This window comes from Vicugna pacos, chromosome 8 (assembly GCF_048564905.1).
Source record: "Vicugna pacos chromosome 8, VicPac4, whole genome shotgun sequence".
NCBI lineage: Eukaryota > Metazoa > Chordata > Mammalia > Artiodactyla > Camelidae > Vicugna > Vicugna pacos.
Genome location: NC_132994.1, coordinates 53,643,317 through 53,663,824, shown reverse-complemented (window position 1 = coordinate 53,663,824; position 20,508 = coordinate 53,643,317). Strand labels below are relative to the sequence as shown.

The 20,508-nt window shown below is 42.2% G+C and overlaps 1 protein-coding gene across 5 annotated transcripts in view; it reads left to right on the top strand.

The window, feature by feature from the left end:
* The window catches only part of AHI1 (Abelson helper integration site 1), a 248,433-nt gene that overhangs the window by 187,583 nt on the left and 40,342 nt on the right, over positions 1–20,508 (top strand). Inside the window, exon 29 of one of the 5 annotated variants that reach the window (XR_012075022.1) lies at positions 15,496–15,576. The exons of the other annotated variants lie outside the window; for them this stretch is intronic. The gene's annotated coding sequence lies outside the window, so the exon portion shown is untranslated. Of the gene's footprint in view, positions 1–15,495; positions 15,577–20,508 lie in introns of those variants that run through there. 5 annotated transcript variants of the gene reach the window in all.

Sequence of the window (20,508 nt, the reverse complement as noted above, 5' to 3'; positions counted from 1 at the left end):
GCCCCGTGGCTCCCTCTGGGCCTGGGTGTTCGCCGCTTCCTGAGTCCAAATGAAAGGAGTGAATACTGAAGTGGAATTTAACATTTATTCTCACCACTCATGCAGACGTTTTTTGGGAATTGGGCCGATACAGAAGCACGTTCTGTATGCCCGCTGTAAACTCCGATGGAGTGGAGCTGGGCCACCTGACTCTAGACTGAGCTCTTTCTGAGGCTTTGCTTCCTACAGGATCTCTGTCTGCTCCACAGCACCTATTGTGCTGCTTAACTTGACACACATCCAAGCTTTTGCCTCATTAGATTATCACCATGGCGCTGAGGCTATAATTTCTGCATAATCTTGGTGTTTTATTTCAGGCACAATCGCTAGCAGCTGTTATCGATATCTGAGATCAAAACAATTAATGAAAATTAAAAAAAAATTCAACTCAATAGCTTTTGGCCACGTAGATATATCACGACTCATACCGAAGGTCTGATTTATGAATGAGATAGATTGGTTTCCAGACCGCAGAGTTCCTTTGATTATTTTACTTCCAGATTAACTGGTTTGAGTGTGGAGACCAGAGCATCTGGACAGATGCCCTCCACCTTGCAGGCACTCGTTTCAAAGGCCTTGTCAAGACGAGAGACAGAGTGGGAAGCTTCTCGGGCACGTGTGATAATGGGAAATTTACTAACTCTCAAAGGAAGTATCAGAGTGGTTGGCATGTCATTTTTTCCATTCAGAAGACAAACCATTGCTCCATGGCGGTGAGAGTCATTGAGGTCATCTCTGTGCTCATGTTACAGTGCATTGCAAGCATTTAAATTATCAAGCATGTTCCTCTGTGCAGTTTCTTGTGCTAAGAGGAGAAGGTTTATAATGCACCTTCCAGAACGTGAAGCCATCTAATCCCCAGTACCATCTCTTCATTCACAGTCTCTTTCCCTTGGTTCAGGATCCCGAGGGGCCCACCCCTGGGCTCTGGAGCCCTCCTCTGAAGTGCTAACTTGTAATCAGCAGTCACAGACCTCCCTTCTCACCGGGAGGATTCAGTGTTTGAAAAATAATTCCTCCTTTGCACCTGGCCTCCTTTCAAATGTTCAGAACCTCTTGTGGAGGTTCTGAGAGAGATCCATGCAGCCCTCATGATGCGCGCTCATTTGCTTGTTAAAGATTGCCGCTATCGCCATGTGACCCCTCGATCCATCCACCATGCAAGTTCCAAAGCCTGCCAGAGAGAGCACCATGCAGATGGCTGGCTGTCTGGACTCTACACAAATTCAACCCCTCTGGGGGGACTCCCCAGGTGGCAAATGTCCTTGTGCACAACTATGCAAGGTAACTGCACATGTGATGCAGTGGGAGTTGCTGGGGGTAAAACACACCCACCAGCGCAGAGCTGCTGAGGCGAGGCCATCTCATTCACCATCTTTGGAAATTTTAAAACTGGGTTGCATGACAGTGTCTCTTCTCTCTGCTGCGTGGTATCTAAAATAACTTGTTTGATGGTGATGGAAAAAAGCTGAGGGCGAACAGGAATTGGTTTTCTAGGTCAGGTACTTTACTGAACACCTAGAGAATCCAGCACCTAACATCGCCCCCATTCTAGAGGCACAGCCATCAAGCACCGTCTCTCTCCGTGTCTGTTGATACAAAAGGAGTGTCTCAGCCTTGGCATCAAAGCCAGAGAGGTTGAGGGACAATTTTTGAAAACTGGTCTGAAAGTGTTTAGTTCTGTCTTTCATTGAAGGTAACACTGGTTTGAAGTACGGTTGCCATTCATTTGCGTTGAGTTTCTTTAGAATAGACAGAGGGGTAGGAATTGTTTGCTCAACTAGGAGATTTGACTCTGGTTCATCTAGGAGGAAAAAGGGTTAAGTCCTCTGGGTAAAACATTGTCAGTCACTAGTGACTGCCACCAAGATGAAAAACAAGCTGCACCTGTACATGGGCAATTTAAGAGATTCTGGTCAGCTATTTTTCTCTGCTGCTTTGTTCTGCCAGCTGCCTCTGCTTTGGATGCAGGTGGAAGCATGGACTTTGCTATCTATAAAAAAAATTTAATGGTGAAGATCAACTTCCGCTTCACCTCCCCAGGGATCAAAGTTTGGGGGCTCTTTTTTTTTTTCTTTTCCTGAAAGACTAGTAGAGCAAAGCTCAGATCAGACAATGGGTATGTTGTTGAGAAGCCCATTCTCCCCCAGGGAAGTAGCAGGAGATCTTTGGTGGGTTCTTTTTTTTTTTTTTTTTCCCTTCCCAATTTGAAGGAAATAATGGAAGCAGAGAGATGCGTGCCTCCAGAGGGTGAGGTCAGGCATCTGCTGAGAGGAGGGCTGGGGAATGACAGCTCGGGGAGCCTCGTGACCGCCACTGCGTTTACAGTCAGCCGCCATCGCGAGCCACACGGGGAGCGGGCGGAGGCGACGTGGGGGAGACAGGCTCCGTGCCTGCCAGCGCGAGAGATGTGCTTCCGCGCAGCCTCCTCTCCGTGGAAGCGAGTGTCACAAATCTTACGTGGGTCAGATCACTTTCCTTTACACAATCAATGACCGGTAAAATGCGTAAGTAGAAAAGAAGCTTAAAAATCTAACGCTCTGGATTAACGAGTACAAGAAACTTGAAGTGACGTGCCGCACCAATTTTAATTCAACATTTATTGCTACCACATATCAGGCACCAAATTAGTTATGGGACATACAGGGGTTGTTATGCGCTGAATTGTGTCTCCCCCAAATTCATATGTTAAAGTCCCAACACCCACCACTGTATTTGGAGATGAGTCTTTAAAGAGGTAGTTAGGTTAAAATGAGGCCATTAGGGTGAGTGCTAATTAAGTCTGACTGGGGTCTTCAGAAGAAGAAGAAATTTGGACACACAAGGAGACACCAGGGGCTCGTACACAGAGGAGAGGCCAGGGGAGAACACAGCCAGAAGCCAGCCATCTGCAAGCCAAGCGGAGAGGCTGGCACCTTGCTCTTGGACCTCCAGCCTCCAGAACTGTGGGAAAGTAAATTTCTGTTGCTTAAGCCACCAGGCCTGTGGCATGTTGCGATGGTAGCCCAAGCAGATGGTTACGGCAGCGAGACAGACATGGTCCAAGACCTCACAGTCTCACGTCCATTAAGCAAAGGGGAAAATGACCAGTGGCACTTTTAAACACAGCCTCGAGAGCCAGGCTCAGTAAAAGAGCCAGGACCAGGAATTCCAGCGAATCTCTGGACATATTTCATTATGACACACACGGCCATCACCCTTTATATGGGAATTAAGGGTTAAACAAATTACGACTTGGCTTCAACAAGAGAAAGCAAGACATCCTGCACTGATCATGTGGTGGGGGAAGGAGGAAATCTAACAGATCTGACCTGAAAGGTTAAATGGAAAAGAAGCATGTGGCTAAACGCACATCACGTGCAGATGTATCACAAAAGCGTGGGCTGCAACATCGCCAGCAGAAGCAAAGGAAATCTGAATATTTTTATAATCACTACACAGGCGCTTATTTTAGATTGTTTTCTTAAAAGTTGTTAGTTTTTTTTTTAACCTCACTGCACTGTATTTATTGGCTCAAAGGAAGCATAACATAAGATAAAAATACAGAAGCAGCTATCTGGAGTGCAACAGGTTAAAACAGAGCTGAAAATAGCTCCCAGGCATGTCATATGGTCGGCTGACTATTTAATCCTCTGACATGTAAGAGAAATGGAAGTGTTCTCGCCTGCATATCTACCAACTGTCCACGAAGCTTTACTGTCCTCGGGGTTTTGAGCATGGTGACTGGGAGACTGAATTTAGTATCCCACTGAAAAGCCCAAAGCTCCCCTATGCTGACTGGACAAAACTGTGACAGAATGTGCAATTCCTGTTGTGTGGGTGACATGCTCATCATATGTTCAGATATTGTGATTCTGTCCAGACAGGCCAAAGACCCCTGTGCATGTAGATACGGAAGTAGGTAGGGTCTCAGATAAAGGGAGAGGTCACTTACTGGGATGGTTGTCAAAACACCACCAGAACCCTGACGGAGGTGGGGAGACTTCAGGCTGGAATCCAGAATCAAGGTCTAATGGAAAGACCTTATGCAGGTGGCAGAATCAAAACCTCTTTCTTGGCCTTAAGTAGGGTTGCAAGATGAAATAGGACCTGCCAGTCAAATCTGAATTACACGTAAACAATAAAAAACATTTTCATCATAATTACGTTTCATGCGATATTTGAAACGTGATATGGAAACATAAAACTTTTTTTGTTATTCCTTTAAATTCAAATGTAACTGAGCTTATTTTACTTGCTAGATCTGGCCATGCTGTCTTAATGGCAAGCACTAGCTTCAGTGTGGATGGTCCCCGTCTGCGGAGCTAAGACTAGAGCTGGGTCATGTCATCTGGGAAAATGTGACCATCTTTCGGGGATGGAACTGAACAGACTTTCTGCACAGTATGTGGCGCCAGCGCTAGCAGGTCTAGAAAGATGAGAAAATGATGCAGCATAAATCTGACAGCTTACTCTTTCCAAATTCTCCTGGCCTACTAGTCTCTTCTACTCCCTTAGCACTGAACGCATCTTCAGGAATTCCCAGGCCTGTGAATTCTCAGCTGTGCCAAGGTGAGAAACCTAAGGAAAGAATTTAAAACCATACTTTGGCAGGAGCATTAAAACTATATCACAGATTATCCAGTGAAGACATGCAAATGGCCAATAGGTACATGAAATAATGCTCAGTATCACTAATGATCGGAGAAATGCAAATCAAAACTACAATAAGATATCAACTCACACCAGGCAGAATGGCCGTCATTCGAAAGTCCACAAATGATAAATGCTGGAGAGGGTGTGGAGAAAATGGAACCCTCCTACACTGCTGGTGGGAATGCAGTTTGGTGCAGCCATTATGGAAAACAGAATGAAGATTCCTTAAAAGATTAAAAATAGACTTACTATATGATCCAGCAATCCCACTCCTGGGCATATATCCAGAGGGAAACTTATTTCAAAAATGTACATGCACCCCAATGTTCATAGCAGCAATATTTACAATAGCCAAGACAGGGAAACAACCTAAATGTTCATCTACAGATGACTAGATAAAGAGGTTGTAGTATAGTTATACAATGGAATACTACTCAGCCATAAAAAACATAGAATAATGTCATTTGCAGCAACATGGGTGGACCTGGAGATTGTCATTCTAAGTGAAGTAAGCCAGAAAGAGAAAAATATCATAAGGTATCACTCATATGTGGAATCTGAAAAAGAATAGCCACAAATGAACTTATCTACAAAACAGAAATAGATTCTCAGACACAGAAAATAAACTTATGGTTACTGGAGGGGGAAAAGGGGTGGGAAGGGATAAATGGGAGTTTGAGATTTGCAGATACTAACTACTATATATAAAATAGATAACAAGTTCATACTGTATAGCACAGGGAACTGTATTCAATATCTGGTAGTAACTTATAGTAAAAAAGAATATGAGAACAAATATATGTATGTTCATATATGACTGAAGCATTATGCTGTGCACCAGAAATTGACACAATGTTGTAAACTGACTATACTTCAATTAAAAAAAAAAGTGAATCACAGTCCACAGGGGACAGGAAGGGCTGAAATCAAGGAATCAAATTGCAGTCGTTTAGCCTGTTCCCCCTTCCTCCCAGGAGGCTCTGGGACTCATTTTATGGAGGGAGGAAAATGCTGTTCCCAAGTGTGAAGAAATCACAGAACATGCTAAGTCTCCCTGGTTCTGCTGTAGCCACTCCCTCCACCTTCAGCCAAGGGATTATTTGATTCCTCAACAAGTATTTATAGAGGACCTACCAGGTACCAAGCACTGTGCTAGGGCTGGGGTACAACTACCCCAGGAGGCACCCTTACCCCAGGGAGTCTCTGGTCTCGAGGGGGGATTCCCCTGCTGCTCTTCTTAGACTCAGCTCTGGGCCCAGGCCTTGCAGTCCAGCTTGCATCTCCATTATACAGGCTCATTCCTGTACATTCTACACCACTTCAGAGTGGGGAAGCAAAGAGTGCATCATAGATGCTCGTACTGTGCTCGAGTTCCCCGTGAGAAATCACATGGGCCTGGAGCTCTTTACCTTCATTCCAGCTCGGTTACACTCAGTGCAGCTCAGCTGTCCCCTCACGCTAAGGCCATTCGATCCCTACATTCTGTTGGGTTCCAGATGTGTTTGAGCTAAAATAAGCACGACCGGAGTAACCCCCACTCCTTGTCACTCTCCATCACTGCACTGTTTTCATAGTCCTCACCGCACATATCGCTATCTGGAATTGTTTCCTTTATGTGTTTACCACCTCTTCCTAAATTAGGATGGAAACATTGTGAAAGAAGCAAACTCATCTCTGGTTCACCATTGTGCCTTCAAAGCTTAGAGTAGTACCTGACACTGGTAGACTTAATAGACTTAAATATCTATTTAAGGGATGAGAAACTGAATGAATAAGCGAGTGACCAAATTACCTCTCTTAGGCAACCTGTGACATGCAGGGGGTAGATCTCATGTGCTGGAGCATGGCTGCATTTGGATGTTAACTGTGTCTTCTAAGGATGATGAGCACATACTCTGTTTTCTCATAGTGTTATCTGGTGCCATATCTGTCTTCCTTAGGGGCAGGGGGCAGGGCATCAGCTGGTTACCCACACTGGGAACTTGGAATCAGCTTAGTCTCTTCCTCTCTTCCTCTCTTCCTCTCTTGCTACATTGAAACTGTAACCAAGTATTATTTCTTCTATTTCAACAGTGGTAGATCTAGTGATACTGCCCTCTACGCTCCGCGCCCCCCCCCAACTGTATTAGCTAAGATTCTCCAGAGAAACAGAACACAAATAGGATCAATAGGTTTGTGTGTGTGTGTGTGTGTGTGTAAGAGTTTCGTTCTCTTGCCATTTCAGAAACGTTTGAAAGAACCCAGTTCCTTATATTATGTCCCTATCTGGTTGAAATATCTAGAGAGGTCACTATTTCCTGCACCTAATACCCGAACAGCACCATCAACTCTCTCATATTCATCCCATCCCTTCCAGCCCCACCATCCTGCCCTTATGCAGGCCCTCTTTTTAATCTCTCCCGTATCCTCTCTAAGATGGTTTTCAGATCACTGTCAACTCACCCTCTTCATGCATTTATTTTGCTACATTCTTTACTCCCTACCCAGAGAGAACTGTCCTCTTCCCTGTAGGCTCACTCTTAACCATATAGATTCACCCTGTTTCCAAAGACTTAAATAACATTAGCACTTTCTGTGGGAAGTCTGATGTCTAAATCCAATATGAAAAGTATATAGAATTTCCCTAAGTTCTCAAGAAGCCTACATTCATGTCCTATCTTCTGTTTCCTTTGAATTCTTCACTTCTTGACTTCATACATTCTGCATATTCTCTCACAAGGCCTTTTGATGCATAGAAGACCTTACTGAACAGTTGCATGCAAAGCAAATTCTTAAAAAAAAAAAAAAACCTGTATCTTCTCTCTACATTGCTCAGGAATCCTTGATTTCATCCTTCCTTATCTCTTCACCTCCCCCCCGCCCCAGAAAGAAGAGACAAGAAAAGAAAATTTTCTGATTTTCTAATGTACTTCATTTCATCCGCCCTGTCATTACAGACGACGACTGATCATTCTACATGCAGTTGACCAAAGTTTTCTTCCCATGAAATGACATTACTTCCCAAAGAAGACTTCTACAGCTCAGTTTGGGAATATGAGGCTGGCAAAGCTAAATTAGTCTAAATAATTGCATCAAAGTACTGGGAGTTTATGGGAGCACTCTATGAGAAGCAGTGAGAAAGACCCAGGTGAGGAGAGGGACCAAGACAATGGCTGGAAGCCAGGACACTCCATGAGGAGCTCTGGCCAGTGGGAATTCCCAGGGAAGTGGGAGAAGAACTTTCAAGAGTAAAAGTGTCTGATGGTCCGTTACAGCATGGGTGAAGGGGAGCACGTAGCGTGCCAGAGCTCTGGCTCGGGGTGATGACTGTGTTCAAAATGCAGCCGTACCGCTCACTACCTCTGCAACTGGCAGGTTCCTTAGCTTCAGGTTATTTCTGTAAAGTAGGGTAGTAATTGTTTTTTAAAAGCCTACTTCCAATGACTACTGAAGGATTAAGTAAGATACTATGTGAAAACTGTCTCACGAAACAAGTCAGTTGTCTGAAAAGTGTTTCTGTGATGGTAACATAAACAACAATGCTGAACAGACGCTGTTACTGCAGCCACGTAGTCCTTGTGCACCCAGATCGTCCATTAAATGTCTGTGGGTTGGATTTTAAAAAATATTTAACATATGAATGCCTGAATTTTACAGTCTGGTTAAAGTGGTAATAAGACAAGAGCAAGCAAATGTATTAACTGACCCAATGCAGCAGAAGCAATTGCTCTCAGACACAAGCAAGCGAGCTCTTTGGGAAATAACTGAAATCTTGGAGATCGACTTTCCTGAGGCTGGGGATGGAGGACTGAGTCAACTGCACCCAGATGTGAAAAGGCTGGAGGAACCCAGCTGCTGTCTGAGTAACAGTTCTTCGAGCATTCACTATGGAGATGGTCACTACATGGCAGACAGGTCGCCCTTCCCCACTTCTTGAGGTTGTCGCAGGCAGCACTGCTGTGTTGAGAAGGATTCTGAAATGATGCCCAAGCTTAGCTTGAGCTGGTAGGGCCTTGACTGATGAAGGACCCCGTGTCATGAGCCAGAAATGTTCTATGTCTGGGGTCAGGAAATTATAGTCTACCACTGGTTTTTGTGTGTCCCAGGACCTAAGAATGCTTTCTACACGTTCAAATGGTTGGAAAAAATGTTTAAAAACAATACTATTTTGTATTGGAAACAACCAAATTTCATTGGAAACTCAAATTTCACTGTCCAACAATGGTTCTGAATTTGGTCAATTTAAAAAAATTGTGGAAAAATTATTTCTTACTCTTGTCATAAAAGTTCTGGATTTTATCTTTTGGCCCCCAAAGCCTGAAATATTCACTATCAGGCCCTTTACTTAGAAAGAGCCTGCCATTCCTATTTGACCTGATCCTGAGATGTCCCGTGTATTCCCATGATGGGACTTCTTCCTTCCATGGTCAAGCCTGGGCTTTTTTTTTCCTTACTGAAGTATGGTTGATTTACAACAGTGTGTCAGTTTCAGGTGTACAGAAAAGTGATTCAGTTATATACATTTTTTTCGATTATTTTCCATTATAGCTTATTACATGACATTGAATATAGTTCCCTGTGCTATGCAGTAAATCCTTGTTGCTTATCTACTTTATGTATAGCTGTTAGTATCTGTTAATCCCATCCTCTTAGTTTATCCCTCCCCCTCCTCCTTCTCCCCTGTGGTAACCCTAAGTTTGCTTTCTATGTCTGCGAGTCTGTTTCTGTTCTGCATATAGATTCATTGCTATGTACTTATTATTTTTAAATTGATGTTATCATATAGCTATTGTCAGTGGAAGCTCAAGAGCCCTATGAATTTTCTTTCTTTGGGGAGGACTTTCTTTTTAAAATTATTCCGTAGTGACAAGGATGTGGTAAGTCAATAATGCAAGCCTGATCGACTTTTTTCTTTTATCAAACACTAAAAATAAAGTCGGTAGCTCTCACCAGCCTCTGCATTAATGCTGAAGTGTAAGGCAGTCCTCATCAGTCTCATGGTGAGCACCTTAGTGTTCTTAATGTTTCTTCTGTTCTCCTGGAGACTGCCAGGTCTACTTTACCTAATTTTTATCTTTATTAAAAAAAAATTCTTAGACTCTGCCCACTACTACCCACAGCTCCTCTCTGACTAACTGCAGACACCTGGGAAGGGTTTGCTTTCTTAGGGAGAAGTGGGATGTGGATACAGTACCTGCCAGTTGGGTACCGTGCTTTCACAATGGCCCTGACCTTGCACTTTCCCCACACCCGGAAGCTAGGCATCTTTCCTGAAACCTGAGCTGGGGGGGTGCCCTTTCTCCAGAAAAACTGTGTGAACTTTGAATTTTTTCAATGTAATAATTTCCCTGATAATTCCATCATAATATCACTGGAGCTTATCTTTATTTCTGATAGATCTTCAATTGGCACCGACTCCTAAAACTTTCTCTCTCTAGGCCTCACCCCTCTGGCCAGCCCTGCAGTTAATGATCTGTAAGAGTTTTCATGAAGTTGCCTTTTAAAAAAGAAGCCTGTGAAGATTGTTTAAGAGAAGAGGCAAATCCTTTAGAGAATGAATAACAACGCCCTAATTGTACATTCTGGAGATTTTTATTTTCTTATTCAGATTTTCTTCGAGTTTGCACAACAGTAACGATAGTCTTTCTTTTCTGAAAATGTCTTTCCTAAAGCCTATTTATTCATTCATCAACCATTTGCCCTATTTTTCTTCACTGATTTTACAAAAGCAACATGCACTCTTTATGACAAGTTAAACAACAGAGTTATAAAGAAAATCACTCTTCCCCTCCTTCCTCCAGCCTCACTCGCTGGGTTACAACCAAGGACTGTACCTAGGATTTCTTTCATCCACGTCGCCATGTTCAGATGGGCAAAAATAAATGTAAAGAGTTATTTTTTTCTACCTTTTACAAAGAATTAAGTGTACCATACATATCACTCTGAAACTATAATCGATACACGTGGGTCTAACTCATTCTTCTTGGTAGTTACATGTTACTTCATGGGAGAGCTCTTGGTGCTTCTGTTGATGACTGTCAGTTCGACAAGCATTTACTTTGCGCAAGATAAAGGTTAGACACGTGGATGAATGCTGGGGAGAGAAAAATGAATCACATATCACCTTTGATGAAGTCAGAGTGCCGTGGAAGAGATTAAACAAATGATTTCATGTGAACACCATGAGGAGTGTACAGTTATATGGAGAAGGGACAGAGAACTTGGAGGGGGTGCAGATTTATCAAGAGACGAACCCAACAGACAGGGGAGCGAGGCACAGGCTTAGGGAACAGCAAGTGAAAAGTCAAAGAAGTTTGATGGAACATGGACCTCTCAGGAAACTGGCTAATACATGGATGGCATGGAGCTACTGGAAAAGGGCAGAATGGTGGGTTGGCACAGAAGTGAATGGACTTGTGTACCAAGCTAGAGGGTCTAGACTTATCCAGTGGGCTGGGACTAAAAGGAAAACATTGCAAGGATTTTAAGCAGGAGAGTAAGATCCTGGTTTTAGAAAGATATCTGGCAGATGAACTTGGGAGGAAAGACCAGATGTAACAGATGATGGCAAGAAGCCATTGACCTAATCTAGTCAAGAGAAGATGGTGGACAAAGAGCAGGGCCAAAGAATGGAGGGGAGAAGATCAGATTTGTTTTTGTGGTGAACCCATTAGGTCCCGTGGGTAGACTGGAGACTGACAGTGTAGGAGGGTTTTTAGCCTGGGCAATCAGATGTACCCACTGAAGGAAATGCAGGGGAGGGCAGGTCTGCCCAGCAGAGGTGATAACTTCTGTTTTATATATACGTGGTGTTTGAGATGCCTGTGGAACTATCTTGGGCTTTTTGAACATTTTCCAAATACATGGCAGTGATGGCCCTTCTAAAGTACTTTGTTTAACTCTGTAATAGGTTTCCGCCTTCACAGAGAAAAAGGAATGAAATGACTCAGCAGGGTTTCAACCACGGACTCCAGTCTCAGGGGGTGGGAGCCACACAGCCCCAGGGACCCTTCTGCACTCAGTGCCCCGAGTAAGTTCACAAAGCACCTCCTCTAGCTGACACTCTGCCAAAACGTGACCTCTGAGGAGACCAGTGAGTGAACGGCATCCTTCCACTGGGCTGCGGCACACATGTCAGAGGCGTGGCCAGGACAGTGGACTGTGGGGGAAATTGCATCGAGTCACCCCCACCCAGAAGCACTGTGTGTAGGTTCCAGTCTGCACAGCCATAGGCAGAAGATCCCAAACAGCCTGTCCCCAGTGAGTATTTCTTCTGGAATGACCACAATCATCCATGACCTAATTCCTTAACCCAACTGATATTTATCAACCCACCTGGTACTTTATTTAGTAAACACAATACTCCACTCTGCCACGCACATTGGATGCCAAGGACACCGTCATGAGCCAGACTTGCCCTTGAGGTGCTCTCAGACCAGGAGGAGAGTCTGAAGTGACATTCCTCAAAACCCATTACCACATGATGAATAATTTCAAACTGATAGGTGCAAAGTATAGCCTTTGACAAAAGGAGAAGCTGTTTTGGGTGGAGTTACAGAAAGATTCAGGGAGCAAAAGGCAGACAGAGTCTTCTGGGCTTAGCAGGAATCCTCGAGATGGACAGGCTTTCATAGAAGGGAAGATTGTGGTTGCCAGACATGGTCAGAAGCCTCATCTGGAGGGCTTTGTTGGGTACCAGCAAGGGAGATATTTGCAGTTTCAAGGAATTGTGTTTTCTGTTTTAGAGAGCTCAGCTTGGCACTGGGGTGGTGGTGGTTGATGGGGCAGAGACTGGGGTGGGGGGCCTGGTCATGAGAACTGGTGGTGACCTGAGCTATGGGCCCTCCTGGGGCTTCCTGTGTGTGCACCCACCGCCCACCCTGCCAGTCCTGCATTCCCGTTGTCTCCCTGGGAGTGAGCGTTCTCCCTGCCAGCAAGGTGTCTTCACTTGAATTCCCATGGCCTGTTGTTGAAAAAAAGATAAAACCCAACATGTTTGTCTTTCATCAAGACTCCATCTCTGGAAGACAGGGACAGAGCCAAGGCCAAGAGGACCTTTTCCTGTTCCTATTTTGGAATCCTGCTAGAATCTAGCTTCTGTATCTTATCAGAAAGTCAGGAAATTGCTAAAGCAAATACCTGCTTTTTGTATTAGGCTGGGTGCAGCTTGAGTTTCAAAAGAGGATCCTGGCTCCTTCCTTAGTCCAAGGGCTCCTCTAGCGCCCGACTTTCTGGTAAAACGCCAAAAAAGAAATTCGGATGCTGCTATGTTTACAAGATGATATTTCAAAGGTGTCCCCAATTAAAGTTGAGAAGAGGCAAAACCCCTGTAGGGAACTTCTTCCCTTAGAAATGTGCCCTGTGCTCTCAGCGTGAGGGACAACATATAACAATCACTGGGCATAATAAAAGGAATTACCTCTAAACTGACCCAGCCTCCACCCCCTGCACCTCCCTTTTTAATGTAAATGTGGGCAATACCAGGAAATGAGCCGGGCACAGTATTTGCTGTCTCCATATCTCCACTCTGTCTGTTTGGAGTCTTGGGTAAACATGCCCCCAGCCATGGAGCTGCGGCCTCTGCCATTGGGCCACTGGGCACCTCCCTGGTAAGCTCTGATTAACATCTCTCAAATCCACTGCAATCTTTTGGAGTCAAAGAACAAAAGACACTGTACCGGAACTTGAAACAGGATGTGCCTGACACAGGAAAAGCCTTCCACATATCATTTTTTTCCCCGAACATCAGGAGAAAAGTTCTACTTCAAGGGCCCTCTGAGTCTTCATGGACACTTTAGCAAATAAGTCTCAAACATATATACCAGGAAGCTGTGTACAGTGTAGGTATAAATGTGGTATTCATGGTACAGCCTCCTTCTGCTATAGCATGAAGTAATAGTGTATCACATCTAAGTGCATGCCCCACAATGTGGCGTGCTTCACATCATGCTCACATTTGTACTATTAATAACTATTTACCATTCAAAATGTGAATTGTCATTTCACAGAGTCCAGGCATTTGTTTTGGAAGAACAAGGCCACCGCTCACATTGTTCGAACAGTATGGCCAGCTGCTGGCTTTACCACAATGAGACCCATTGTTGGGTAGATGGAGTCCCTCAGGTGAATGTAATTATGCAAATCCTTTCCTAACTACCAGCACTCTCTTGGCCCTCTCCCCCGGGGCCTCCCACCAGTGGGAACACTGTCACTTTTCATTATGGGAGGCCTCGCTTGTTTGCCCGGAGTGTCCCCTGCCACGTTCTCAGGCCTGATGGCCTGAGCCTGACGCTGGCCCTGCCCCCATAGGCCTGCCAGACTCATGAAGGAGCGCCTGGAAGACCAAACCCTTTTCACCAGCAGACACATTTCTTCACAATATGTCAAACATTGGCAAACAGACCCATTAATTCCCTAAGGTGGTGTGTGTCTACCCCTGATTCAAGGTAGACCTGCACACAGGTAATTCTAAGGCCAGAGGCCCAAGAGGTGGAATGAGGCTCCTTTGTGAAAGATGCTGGAAGTTATGTAGACCCATGGTGAAATTGAAAACACACACGCGCGCGCGCGCGCGCGCAGGATTACTCATCTTCACTCCAGAACAGTCCTCTGTGATGGCTGAGCGTTGGCTTCCCCCAGTCCACAGACAGGAGAAAACTGAGCTGCTTTTGCTTATTTGTTGACACAACCATAGACATACCTAGAAATAGGGAAACTGGACAAATAGATCTCTTGAAAATCCCCACCTTTTAAAATTGACATGAGTCACTCAGTGAGCAGGGGTCATTTTTCCCACATTTTTGGTGATTTCCCACAGTCACCAAAATAGAACTCTGCCTACAGTGGGTCCTGCATACGTGTTGAGGGAACACAAACCAACTTCTTCATACTTTCTAGAACCAACTCAATGAAATAAGAATATTTGTTAAATCATCGTATATACTATTCATGAATAACCATTCACCTCGCAACATTCTGTATGTTGTCCTCGCTGCTAAGTATTACGATGAGAGAATTTGAATGTAAAGTGAAATGTAATGGCAGTGAACCAAAGAATACTTTTCTGGAGAAAGTAAAATAGCCAAAGGAGTTTAGAAACACAGAACTACTAATTACATAATTCATTTAATCTAAATCTGACTTAGCCTTGTTATCCAGATGATCATCAAAGAATGAAATCTTCTAAACGCCAGAGGCTCTGTGAAATCTGTCAATTGTCAGTGAGGATACAACATTAAGCTTTGGTTAGTAGAATGAGAGGGGACAATGGGGTCAAACTTACTGGAAAAGAACTCTCATAATTCAGAGCTGAGGCCAGGCACGAGGGAGGTTATCAGAGAGGATGTTCGCTTATTACTTTATTCACACAAAAGCTATCTGACTATTGTGGGATGGACCTAGAAGAAACAGAATGTATGTGGGAGTAAATGAATAGGGTTCTGTGTATTTTTAAGCTTTTCCTGGATCCTGCAGTTCCAGTTTGAAAAAAGAAAAGGCGATCTGGGCTCTGTAATAAAATATAGCTTTGCATAATCTTTCATATTAATTCAAGAGAGCTTAGGTTTAGGTAGATGAAATAAAAATAAATTCATGTATCAGAGCCTACTGCAATATATTCAAGATTTCTAAAAGGGTATCTATCACGCGAGGAAATAAGAAACAGATTTTCTAACTGAATTGTTTAATCACAACCAGATTATGATATTTTAAACTTTTCATTGTTTTTATCTGTCATTTGTTCCATCCTTTGCAATGGCCATCAGCTGAGCCAGGTACTTACTCATTGGAACAGATTTATTCCACAAAGCAGTCTCATGAAGAGTTATGATCTCTGTTTTGCAGAAGAGGAAACTGAGACCTGGTTACATCAAGAAAGAAACATAAACAAGAAACGAAATAAATCCACCATGAAACAGGCCCTAACACTGAACGGATCCTGGGGACTCCTGCCCTTTGTGGCCTCTTCTCTGATGTTCCCTCTTAGAGATATGGCCAGAGTGGCTCCAGGCACAGAAGTTTGGAGCCTGGAAAGGCAGAGTATCAACTGTCAGGGTCCCAAGTAAAGATGACACTCAGCCCTTGCAGAAGAAGCCACCAGTAAAAACAGCCAAGATACCGCGGGCACGTCCTGCCCTCACTCTTTGGAAACTGAATTATTTTGTCTAAAACTGAAACCATATTTATGTGGACCTAAAGATTTCTTAAAATTACTTTGAACTCTTTACAGTGTCATGATTCCATTTGGAAATTTTTCTTGTTTCCTAGAAGTACCTGGTACGTTGCAATATGTTTACAAATGGGAGAAGGTAAAAACTAAAATTAAAAAAAGAGCACTTTCGTAAAAAAAAGATTTCTTGGTGAGGCAGGTAACAAATTGCCTTCAATATTCCATAGGTGAAACACAATTTTGCGTCTTTTTGACTAATTGTGTATATGGATTTTAAACAATCCTGGCAGCAGCACTAAATTTACAATCAGGATCCTTGTCCTGTGTAAGTTTACTGTCCATATCAGTTTCTAAAAGGGAGTGAATTCTTTATCCAGACCCAAATCATATCAACTCTACAATACAGAACAGCAAATGATGTGTCAGTCTTGAGGCAGAACTGCACTGAAAGGTCCATTTTTTTATTGGACCTTTTATTTTTAAGATCCACAGATAGTTATTTACATACAGTTCTTATTGCAAGAACATCGTGCTAGCTGACAGTCACTGCTTTCTCCTGGATTTTTTCCCAGGGCCATTCAGGGAAACCAGGGCCAAAGCTCTGCTGTCCTCAGAAAGCTAAATTTTACCTAGCCTTTCAGGATGTTCTAAATCCACCAATGTGAATGCGAGCACTTAAAACAAAACAAAACACAACAAAAACAACCACATCTCAACTTTAAAGATTTTAATAACCTGTCAAAAAGACAGTTGGGCAACCATAGGAGTAGGAGGCAGGAATTAGAAATCTTTTTTCTTGTGTTCTAGTTTTGGACCTAGGTATTAAAAGGAAACAGGCACTTGTAGATTTCCACAGTGAAGGAGGCAAAAGCAGGTATGGTTGCAAACCTGACATCTCTTCCATCCAAAGTTGTCAGCTCCAAAAGCTGCCGCTCGTTGATCCCAAGCCAGAGCAGTGGTTTCTGGGGTTGTTCGAGGGTTTTTTTGGCTGTCAGGCTGACAGCAATAGAAAGCTTAGAAATGACAACCAAACAATAGAAAAATTCCACTATGTTATTATTAATCATTAAAAAGGAAAGCTGGTTCTCTGATACCAGTTGAAAAAACCTACAGCAGGGCAGTCAATTCTTTTGCTCCCTCCCCACGACCAAACTGGGGAACCAAAGAAATCAAAGTGTAAGATGGAGGAGAGATAGGACAAAGCCTGCCTCAAAGGTCAGATTTTCCTATTTTATTAAAAAAAGTATCTTTGTAACTAGGGTGGAGTGCATTGTTATCAGATAAAGGCCAGTGAAACAGCATGTACAATGGAATGACTAATAAATCATTTATTATTCAACAGTGATGATTAACACAACAAAATGCCAATAAGTGACTCAATACTCAGTTTCTATTTGGGAGTTTTTATCAAGTGCTTTTGTGAAGCTTGCATGGAAATGTAAACAACCATTTACCTGAATAATTTCCTCTCGTGTGTGTATATAGAAAGTCAATGCTATTAGATATCTCTTGGCTTAAAAAAATGAGTAAATAAAATGATCTTTTTTTTTTCTGTTTTTTCTTTGTTATCCCTATTTCAGAAACTTTCGAGGTCAATTAAAAGCTATTCTATGAACAATGAAGAACTCTTCCCGGCTGCCAGGCTACCTGCCAGCCGGGAAGAGTTGGTGGCTGCATCAGCTACACTTTATTGTCTAGGAAACATAAAGTAACAGTAAAGACAATTTGGAAGAGAGAGTAAATCCCAACTATTTTTACTTTTTTTTAATAAACATTTTTTTTATTGAGTTATAGTCATTTTACAATGTTGTGCCAAATTCCAGTGTAGAGCACAATTTTTCAGTTATACATGAACATACATACATTCATTGTCACATTCTCTTTTGCTGTGAGCCACCACAAGATCCTGTATATATTTCACTATGCTACACAGTACAATCTTGTTTATCTAGTCTACATTTTGAAATCCCAGTCCCTTCCTACCCCTCATCCCCCTGGCAACCACAAGTTTGTATTCTACGCCTATGAGTCTGTTTCTGTTTTGTATTTTTTTTTTAAATTCCACATGTGAGTGATCTCATATGGTATTTTTCTTTCTCTTTCTGGCTTACTTCACTTAGAATGACATTCTCCAGGAGCAACCATGTTGCTGCAAATGGTGTTATGTTGTCAGTTTTTATGGCTGAATAGTATTCCATTGTATAAATATACCACATCTTCTTTATCCAGTCATCTGTTGATGGACATTTAGGCTGTTTCTATGTCTTGGCTATTGTAAATACTGCTGCTATGAACATTGGAGTGCAGGTGTCATTAAGACCTAAACAAGCAATTCTCCAAGGAAGAAATACAAATGATCAATAGGCACATGAAAAAATGCTCAACATCACTAATGATCAGAGAAATGCAAATCAAAACTACGATGAGGCATCACCTCACACCAGCCAAAATGGCCATCGAAAAGTCCACAAATGACAAATGCTGGAGAGGCTGTGAAGAACAGGGAACCCTCCTACACTGCTGGTGGGAATGCAGTTTGGTGCAGCCACTGTGGAAAACAGTATGGAGATTTCTCAAAAGACTAGGAATAGACTTACCATATGACCCAGGAATCCTGCTCCTGGACATATATCCAGAAGGAACCAACTCTTTTTACTTTTTAAGATTCCCTTCTACTGCAACTGATATGCATTCAGTTTGGGCATGGCAGCTAGTTTAACATGTGCCAAAGACTATATCCTGCTTTCATTTACTGAACATTACATAATAAGCATTTCACTTGCTTTTTGTAGGTTACATAGTATTTCACAGGCTGCTTTCTTTGTTCCATAATTTAATTAATGCCCTAGTGTTCTCTTCCTTTCTTTCTTCTTTCTAACTCCTTAACTTCCTACCCTCTTTCCTACTTTCCTTTCTTTCCGTCATAAGTCCCACTGCTTCTTATTTATTTTGGCTTTTTTTTAACACCAAGTTTCCGGAAGTGGGATTACTTTGTCAAGGCAAATGATGAGTTTCATTGTTCTTTATTAGCGTATTAACTTGTTTTCCAAAATATTTATAGCAATTCCCACTGCCAGCAGTGGTTGATGACTGTATCAAATTCCAGAGGCCTCTTCTAACAGTTATTAAGTATGTTTGAATTGTTCAAAAATCCTACTTGTTATTTTTAACATATACTTTTAATTTTTAGCAAGGTTCATAATTTTAAGTCTTTCTGTTTGCAAATTATGTTTCCTCTTGTTTAAATCATGCATTCATTTACTGGGATTTTTTGGGTATGTTTTTCTTACCAATTTGTCTGAATTGTTTAAGTGATAAGGAATTTGCTGTATTTATCATATGTGTTCCACACATCTTTTCACAGCCTTTTGTAGATCTTCCTACTTTGGTTAAGGAAAATATTTTACGAAGATGTAAAGATCTCTTTAGCTAAATCTATTGACGTCTATTTTTTGATTCTGTCTTTTACTTCTAAGGCAATCAAAAGCAATCCAGCATTTAAGTATTTGATAAACATTCAATTCTTTTTCTATAAATTAAAATATTTAGTTAGTGTTTTTTGTTTTTTTTTTTACTGTGTTATACAGCGTGTGATTCTGTATAAATTGATTTTCTGCTCCTATCACTGACTACTGACCACAATCCCTCTCCTTCCTGGTCGTTTTATGAGTCCTTCCTTACGATATACTAAATTCTTATCACTCAGAAGCTTTCCCAGCCCAACTCCGCACAGGTATTTATCGTGGCAGTGCTGGTTTCCCTTCTTAGCCTTTTTCTTTTGTAGAATAGTCTTTTATATTTTTACCTGTCTCTTCTTTGAAAGAAAATTTAAACTCCTATTATCAGATTTAAAAACAGCATGTTGGGATTTCCTTCAACATGAGAAATTCTTTCTTGTACTTCTTGGGATAAGGTGGCATATGATGACTGGGATGTTTAAGTGACAGATGTCCTGATCCAAACTGGGTTAGGTGAATTTTTGCTCAAAACAACCTGAAGCAGACATGAACTAAGAAGCCAACATAAAGTGTAGTTAAGGAGTGCTTTCTAGATCCACATTCCAGGAAAAGGTCAAGGATCAGGTCCCAGGGGAGTGGGTTAGCCTTGAAAGGTAGGAAGGGTACCAAGAAATTAAAACCGGGGGAAAGGGTTGGGGGGAGAAGAATAGATTAGGAGTTTGAGATTAATAGATACACATTACTATATATAAAAAACAGATAAACAACAAGGTCCTACCATATAGTACAGGGAACTATATTCAATATCTTGTAATAAGTTGTAATGAAAAAGAATATGAAAAAAATACATGTATGTATAATTGAATCTCTTTGCTGTACACATGAAACTAACACTGTAAATTGACTACATTTCAATAAAAAATAAGAATTAAAAAAAAAAAGAAATCTAGAACCCAAGAGAGCAAGAATAAATCAGAAAACAGACTTTGTATGACCATTGGCACCTAACCAAACTCTTGGTTCTTTTCTTGGTCCTTTTCTACAACTCCAGTGAATTTTCCTTTGTGTTAGTGGTGTCATCCTGGGCCTGGCCATGCACTTTGTAAACTAAAAAGAAGCTTTTACAGTCTTGTGAAATCTGTCTCAATGAAATCCAAGCATCTGTCAGACTTCCACAGTGTCTGATGTGTTCTGCAGGGATTGTACACAAATTGTCAATGAATCTTTCAT